This window comes from Atractosteus spatula (assembly GCF_055471065.1).
Source record: "Atractosteus spatula isolate fAtrSpa1 chromosome 16 unlocalized genomic scaffold, fAtrSpa1.hap1 SUPER_16_unloc_2, whole genome shotgun sequence".
Taxonomy (NCBI): domain Eukaryota; kingdom Metazoa; phylum Chordata; class Actinopteri; order Semionotiformes; family Lepisosteidae; genus Atractosteus; species Atractosteus spatula.
Genome location: NW_028296632.1, coordinates 1,640,001 through 1,648,721, shown reverse-complemented (window position 1 = coordinate 1,648,721; position 8,721 = coordinate 1,640,001). Strand labels below are relative to the sequence as shown.

The following is an 8,721-nucleotide window of genomic DNA, read 5'->3' as shown; positions in this document are numbered from 1 at the left end:
ATGCTCCTGCACCAGCACAGCAGCTCACAACCCATTTCTTTCACTTACATACAGATTACATACAGATGATCCGTCTGAGGGAATCCAGTCCAGGGCCAGTGCCTGCAAGAAAGCTTGTCTCAAAACATCAAAACCGGTTTCTGCTGCAGGGGTCAAGGCAATTTTGTCTTTAGACTGCACTACCCCCCTTAAACCAATACGTCACTAGACAAGCTCGTTCTGAGAAGGCATTCACCCTGGCTTTATCATGTAGTTGGTTTTATACTCCTTTTTTTTCAAGATCCAGTACTTGGAGTAGCCCGGCCTTATGGATTCCCTCATTAGGTAAAACAATCACAATATCACATAACTCTATTAAGTTAGTTTACATAAATGCTATTTCATGCAGTAATTCCTTATAAAATGCTGCAGTCTGGGCCTAAAATAGGTCTGGGGTGTCCCCCACCCACATCAGTAGTTGAAACTGTACATCTTTACCCAAGCAGACTGTGACAGCTTATATTTGCTTTAAACACAACCCTTGCACCCCTTCTCCTGTAGCCTCCTGTTACCCGTTAGAAAACTTTATATCACATTTTTATGCTGTTTTAGTCTAAAAGTAGGACAGCTGTGCTCCTGTGTCCCCCAGTTACTGCACACTGTAAAATTATTTCACTTTTATTTCAATCCTGAGATAAATTTAGGAAGGCTACAGAGGGGTTTACTAGATTAAAACTTTTAGTTCACGCACGGCTCTCGTTTCAGCTTCTGACATGTTCTTTAATTGTGAATTCAAGCCTCTTTCTTCCAATTTCTCCAAAAAACACCTTTTTTTTAGTAACTGCACACCAGCTTATTAGTAGTTTTGTCTTTGGGGTTTTATATCTCGGTATAACATGAAAGTCGCACAATAATTTCGACAAACTGGCGGCTCCCTTTTCTCCTCCTTGGGAGTCTTTTTACCTCCCATTTGCAGCGCTCGCACTTCTGCATGCATGCTTCGCGAGTTATTAAATCAAATCTCTCTCCGCTGTCCGTAATATCAGGAAAGCATAGTTGTACATTCTTGGCAACATCAGGTTTAACACACTCAAGTAAATTTGTTTTATTACTGTGGAAGTATCTTCATTCACTTCCTTTTCATCGGCTAACCCCGAGTATACTATCCATAAAGCTATAAACCTTTCTGTAAAATCTGAAAACATCCTCACTTCCTTCTGCTGACATGCTGTTACTTTTCTCTAATCAGTTTTCGGTGGGTAATGCTCTTTCAAAAATCTCCACACTGATTCCCACCCTTCTCCCAGATTCTCTCTCAAGGCGTTCTATTTCTTCTTTTGCTTTTTCTTTTTCTGCATATATAACTTCCTTTCGTTCAGCCATTGCTTTTAGCTTTTCCATCAGGGATTTTTGCGTCTCATCTATGATATTCTGTTGAATTCTCAAATATTCCTCTAACTATTGTTTATTTTTATCCAAATGTTCATACACTTTTCTACATTCCTGTTCAGCCTAAATTCCGTCTGACAGTCAATATTTCTTTTAAGTTTCACTTTGGATTAATCAAACTTTTTTTCTTCACACCAAACCATTTTCACGTCTCCCACGCGCCCCGCGGAATCCCCCAGTCGAGACAAACTGACGAACTATCACAATTCGGGAACACGGACCAGGTTCCAAATCCTGGCTTTAAATACACAGTTGAATCGAGTTACCATTTTTGGCTCTTCTGCGAGTACAGTTCTAGTTATTACCTTCAGCCGTACTGCAGTCGTGTACCAGGATGCAACACCTGGATTTTTTCGCACGGGCAGGGCGAGACGCTACTCCTTCAGCAATCCCTCTTTTTCTACCCCACCTTCACAAAACAGGCATCTAAAACACATACACCATAACTCATTTTTTCTGTTGTACTTGCTTCAGCTTCAGGAAAACCCTGAACCCGCCACAGCAACATGGAGAGGACAAGGGACTTTTTAGAAAAGAGGAGTCCTTACCTCTTTTTAGAAGCGTCCGCCTATCTTTTCCTCTCCATGTCCGTGTGGTTTAATTTAGATGGATACTTCTTCATCATTTGGGTCATGTATCCGCCAATCTGCCTCCTCCTTTTTAGAGGACGTTGTAAACCTTTAGGAACAATATGATCTAGCAACAAGGTTATGTCACTGTAATTAGGCTTAAGACAATCGAGAACAAGGCTTGCCTTTCTTCTAAATTCTTTACGGTCATCAGGCAATTTAGGAAAAGACTTAACTAATGCAAATAATTCACTAGGAGACCAATGTCAATGTACATATGCTGGAGTTCCTTCTGGACCTGGAAAAGTGCACATTGGCATTTCACAAACAAGTGAAAAGGCTTTGGCTCCGGACCGCTTTCTAATTTCGGTGGAGACTTTTTCTTTTTAGTACGCATGGCCATGACTTTAGCTGCAGCTTGCTGTTCTTTACTTTCAAGACTAGTCTTTTTTGAAGCTTCCCATTATTTCTGTGATTCCTCTTTCCATTCCATAAGTTTTCCAATTCAATTTCTTTCCTTTCTTCTCCTTCTCTTCTAAGTTTCCCCTTCTTCAGGAAACTTCTTTTTCCTAATTCAACTTTCCTCTGTCGATTCTGATTCACTTACAAAGATAGTTATAGTTATAGTTATATACTTCATAGTTATGGGCCCCTAATTATCATATATAAATTATGTGCAAGTTCCCTTACACCTATTACCCTAGCTTTACAGTTCATGAACATAATTTTTTTTTTTACTCTAACCCAGGCTATAATTGTTTCTCTGAATTTGTCGTACATGTACTTTTGCTGGACTGCTCGGTCCCATTTTCGTCTCTGAATTTTAATTTCCCATTTTTACCGATCGGTGCCTTACTTAGAACCTTATCACATTAACTACTCCGCAGAGCAAAAACCACACGTCTGTGTTAAGATAAGTTCTTTATATGAGTCCTGGACTCATCAAACCCGCGTGAGAACACCCCTGTGGCTCGCTTCTCAAACTATTAATTTTAAAGGATCACTTACTTACTTACAGACAACTGCCAATTCTCCAGACGCGTCTCTGGAAGGATAAACAGTTTATCCTCCGAGGTTCGTCCAATTTGCTAAAATTGTCCGGGTCCGGATGGAGTTTCAGCAGCCGTTCGCGCTCAGGTTTGTGATCCCGGACGAGCCCCCAAATTGTCATGGAAATATAACTATCAAGGAAGCCACAAGAAAGAGTTCTCACCTGAGTAAGGTCTTTATTTCAATATTGCAATATTGGGAGCCCTGCTGCCACTTCGCAAAGTGCAACCAGAAACTCAATTTGTTACAAGCAGTACAGGGTTTTTATAAGACGTTGCGCTGTAAAAAAGTTCAGCACTTGGTCCCTTCTAAAACTTCCCCTTTCTCTAAGAGAAAACAGATTACATCATAGAGCGAGAGAAGAAAAACTAGATTTGTTATTCAAAGCTTATCAGTTACTTTCAGCTAATTCTAATGACCCAGACAGCATATATTGTTTTGGTACATTGTCTTCTAAACTAACCTAAACAGTGTACTTTGTTGACAAACTGATTTCTAAAATTCTGCACGTACTGTAGCACAGCAGTTACATCCTTGAAATATATTATCTAAAAGCACCAATATATTTTTTTCAAAGCTTTCTACATTTTTAAGAATCAATTTACTTATTAGATTTCCACTTCAGACATCAGGTACTACTGTTGTATTTATGAAAAAGAAACAAAACAAAAAACATACTAACAACTGTGCCATCCTACTCCTTAGTTAATACATTTTATTATTCATAAACAGTTAACATTGTTAGCAAAATATTTTGAATTATATTTAACCCTATTTTTTCTTTAGTTTTATATTTAACTTTAATTTAATATTATTGATTGCTAATAGTTTATGCTAACACCTAACTTTCTTAATTAGATGTATTTAAAACAGTGAACTAAGTGTAACATACTATTCAGAAATACAATCGAAAATAGTTTTGTGGTGTTTGTATGGATGAAACGTTTCTAAAATGTATAACGTAACAAAATTAAAGACGATTAAAATCTGTAATCTTTCCACTTGTAATGTCATTAGACAGAACAACACGTTTCTGGTTTGTTTTAATTAGTATTAGTTAGTAGTTAGTAGTTTTAATTTAATTAGTATTGCAATTCGCACTGATTCCCTTGCAAAGATATGGACTTAAGAATATTCGTGCCTGGTCAAAAAATGGCATTAAGCACTTAAAATTAATATGGTTAATAATAGTAAACTGTAACATGCTGTAACAAGATCGGTTAAACAGCGAAGAAAATGCTTTCAGAGAAAATGTTTCAGGTGTGAAGAACATAGATCTCCAATGCAATTTCAACCAAACCTGTTCGCACACACCCTGCCCCCACTACCATTAGAATATACACAAAGCACTGAAATCTTTCGAGCTAATGATCAGGTGACCCGAGAGAGAGCGAGAGAAACACCAAGGGGTGCGGAACCAGGGAACTATTTACATGGAAAACGGGCGATCTCCCCAGACTGTCCGCCCGTTTCACTGTTACCTGGATACCTCTTTATTTAGAACTCACAAACACTGATTTTTAGTTTCGAAGGATTCAAGTAGGGTTTTAGATGAAAGGCAGCGACCTTAATCAAGCCCAAATCATAATTGAACCCATTCAGAGCCTACATTACATTTTAGCGTTTCATTCTGAGCAGAAGACCCTCACACCTGAAGAAGGCTTGCGTTTTCTCTCTTCTCTTTTAAGCATGTGTACAATGTGTAATACAATTACAATGTGTAATTACAATGCTGTAATACAATTTGAATCGTATGAGGGTGGGGGGGAGGTGTCTTTCGCTGGAAATCTCGCCTGCTTCTACTTTACGAGCACAACCCCCTCTCTGCCGGAGTGCTGGCTGTGACGAATTAAACCGGTTTCACAGGTTTCAATCACAGACCATGTGACATGGGAGTCAGGAAACTAACACACAGCGTCACCGGATTTGATAACACTATAAAAACGCTATAAAATAATATGACTAGGCACAGAACAAGTTTACAGCACAGTACAATAATAAATGCTGACCATGACTTTAGAAGCATAAATTGCCTTATACTCAATTTAAACACAAGCTGTCTTTAGCCCTCTAAGCTGGTTCATACAGAAATGTAGAGATCCAGGCTCAGAACACACAGCTTCATTAGCGAATACATATGCAGGACAACTAGAGAAGACGTTTTACAGAGGATGGATTTTTAGAAACATCCCATCAGTGACATCACTGAAGTCAACTCCTAGGTACTGTAACTGTCGTGTGGATAGTTTCACAAGAATCAGACAAAGGTTTAAGCATCGCTTGTTCTAGATAAAACTGCAAAAAAAACAACAACAACCCATAATGTACTTCTTTGCGGCTCTGTTTGCCCAAATCATATATTCACAACGTGAAATCTAGAAAATAATATTACGTAACCAAAATCCGCAATATGGAAACAGAACCTCTGTAATTGTTGATAGATGATGTACTCGTAACATTTTTTCAAGACGAACTACAACATTTAAAAAATGACTTGTATGTACTTGATATCTCTAAGCAATCCACGGGTCCCAGCACAAAACGAAACTAAAACGCATACCGTTTCGCGCTTCTTATTAGTTGCTCAAAAGTAATTTGACCATATGAAATGCATAATATAAACCTAGAAACATATACGTGAGCAGTACTTAAGCACTGTAGTATCGGTGTTAAGACATACCTCTCAAATACTGTAAATCAAGTTAAAAATATCTCAAGACCGATTCTGGTCATAATGAAACCATGTTTCGTGTATGTTTTCTTTAAAGTACCGAGACCAGCCATATACTGTATGTTTATGTTCCAAAATTAATATCGTTTATGGCCTTCACACGCGTTGCAGTATGCTCCTATTCTTTTTATCCTCAGCTACTAAGATTTCCCTTCAGTGGTAAAATTAGATATGAATATTCAATACTTAAACGGGCACAGGTAAGACATTAAATATACATATACATACTGTATACAGTACAGTTTTCATACGGTAATATGTTTATGTTCCTAAATCAATCTCTTTTATGAGCATGTGAAAGGCATGGTGAATCGATTCTCAAAAATTACTGTACTTTGCATGATTGGAAACAAATGCGTGATTGCGAAATGCTGTGGTGTTACTTTTACAAAGACGGTCAATGAAAAAAAGAATGTTGACCAGGGCAATACTTTGAGTTTACACTTACAGCTTGTCCAAGGTCATTCATTATTAATACTATTAGTAATATCTTCGTTAAAGACTTTGATGGCCACAGCTCAAACATGAGAGGTTGAGCTTTATTAGCTCCACCTTGCGGAAATTCCGGATACTATTATTTTGCTTGTCGTATTATAGGAGAATTTACGGTAACTCGCGGTATTTACCGGTAGCTTGCGGTAGACTGCGTACAGCGTACCGCAAAATAATGCGGTATCGCCCGCGTATTTTGAATGGCTGCATCTGTAGGCTGCCAAAAGTCTCCGAAACCAAATTTTCGATAGCAGAAAATTCTCACTCGTCCAGAAGTTCCCTTGGGACCCAACATCCAGCACAGAGTGGTAAAAAAGCGTCTTTTTTGTAGACCCTTGCAGTGTGCGTTGGTGGTTCAGTGGTAGAATTCTCGCCTGCCACGCAGGAGGCCCGGGTTCGATTCCCGGCCAGTGCAGTGGCTTTTACAGTGAGCGGCTCCATCACTTGCATCCCCTTTCAACTCGCAACTGAAAACCCACTGAAGCTTAGAAGCTGTGAGCCAGGTCAGTACCCGGATGAGGGTGACCTACAGGGAAAAGCAAAGCTTACAGCTGGAAGCGGTGTTAATGGAGCCAGGGGTGGGGCGCTCACCTTGAGGTCTGTGCGGGTCCCAATGCCCCAGTATAGTGACGGAGACGCTGTGTGGTAAAAAGGCGCTGTCTTTTGGATGAGATGTAAAACCGAGGTCATAGCTCTCTGTGGTCATTAAAAGTGACCACCAAAACCTTTGACAAAAGCTCTTGGTAATTGATGGTCTTCAATAATGCTTCTCCTTTAGGTACATTTGAAATCAGCTGAAAAATGCTGTGAAATGGGGGGGCACTTCAGGCCAGTGTAGGATTTGGGTTACAAGAACCATTAAACAGCACGAGAAAGCCCGTACACTGAATCGCAGGGCTTTCTATTCAAAGAAGGACAAAAGAAACTTCCCTGAATTCCATTTTTTGCAGCACAGAGAGGACAGGGGGCACGAGGCCTGTTAGCTCAGTTGGTTAGAGTGTGGTGCTGATAACGCCAAGGTCGTGGGTTCGATCCCCGTTCGGGCCAGGCAGTCTCCTCCTCTCTTGCCAAAACCTGTTGCTGTGGTGAGATTGGTGGTAATGCAAAGACGCCACATACTACCAACAGATGAGAGTGTTGCGGGAAAAGAGAGAAGTGATGGAAGATTGAAGAGTGTCCTAGGTGGAGCCAAGATGAAGTGTCACAATTGCATAGGGGAGGATTTCAAATGTTTAAGATGGTAAAAATAACCGGAAGTGATCCCCCAGTCCGGCACAGTCTGACGTACTTCTGTTATATAAAGTGAAACTAGATGTCGAACTGGAGCCTCACCATTTGCATAAGTGAGGCTCCAGTTATACATCTACTTTCACTTTAAATGACAAAACTGAAGAGACTTAAAAGAGCTGGAGAGGATTTCTTACAACTTTTGAGCCGGCACAGTTTTCGAAAACGTTTTCTTCACGCTGCACTATACAACACAGACAGCCAAGAGTCTCCAAAACAAAACGAATTGACAGATAGGAGAAAAGTCCCACTCGTCCTAAAGTTCCCAAAATCCAGCACTGAGCGTAAACAAAGTGTTCAAGTAGCGTGGGAATGCTACCCCTAATCCTAGCTGGAGTTTGAGCGACTGGTTCAGAGTTTGCTCAAGAGTTTACCTTTCACAGATGCGCAAAGATGAATGTTGAGGGTGCACGCTTCAAGGCGCCTTACAGTGCAGGGAGTGATTAGAGACAATTCGTGACGTGTGCTCGTTCCCGTATACCGTACGCCCCGGGTTGCAGTGCTAGGATGACGTCCAATACCGCTTCGGCACGTAACGGCATTATATTCAAGTGCTGGACGTGAGGGTTTTATTTTGTTCGTTTTGTTCTGCTCTGCTTTGCTTTGTTTTGCTTTCCATGGCGTTCGTAAGAGCGTCAATAAAAAGGCGATTCCTGCGTCTAACACGAATATAAGAGCTATTTCAAGTGCGGCTTCTAAAATGCTTGTAGACATTTGTCTGTTGTTGATTGTTTTTTTGTGTCTAACAAAGTGCCATTTTCCTGTCCGGACGGGGAGACTTTATCATTCCGACATGAAGCAACCCTTAAGTCCTCTGAGGCGTGTCTGTCTGCAAGGTTTGTATTTTGGAAAGGTTTTTTTTTTTTAACGGAGAACGACTTTGAAAAAGATTTCCGCCGGCGTCTCGCGATCCGTGTGAGATTGTAGCAAGAACATGGTGCGGCTTCTTAAATGCTTGTGGACATTTGTCTGTTGTTGATTGTTTCTTTGTGTCTAACAAAGTGCCATTTTCCTGTCCGGACGGGGAGACTTTATCATTCCCACATGAAGCCACCCTTAAGTCCTCTGAGGCGTGTCTGTCTGCAAGGCTTGTATTTTGGAAAGGTTTTTTTTTTAATGGAGAACGACTTTGAAAAAGGTTTCCGCCGGCGCCTCGCGATCCAT

At 40.4% G+C, this 8,721-nt stretch overlaps 1 non-coding gene across 1 annotated transcript; it reads left to right on the top strand.

Annotated features, from left to right (window-relative positions):
- The first annotated feature begins 7,243 nt into the window (after window positions 1–7,243).
- Window positions 7,244–7,317, top strand: trnai-gau (transfer RNA isoleucine (anticodon GAU)). The gene has a single exon. It is a non-coding gene; the product is annotated as a tRNA-Ile (tRNA).
- The last annotated feature ends 1,404 nt before the right edge of the window (window positions 7,318–8,721 follow it).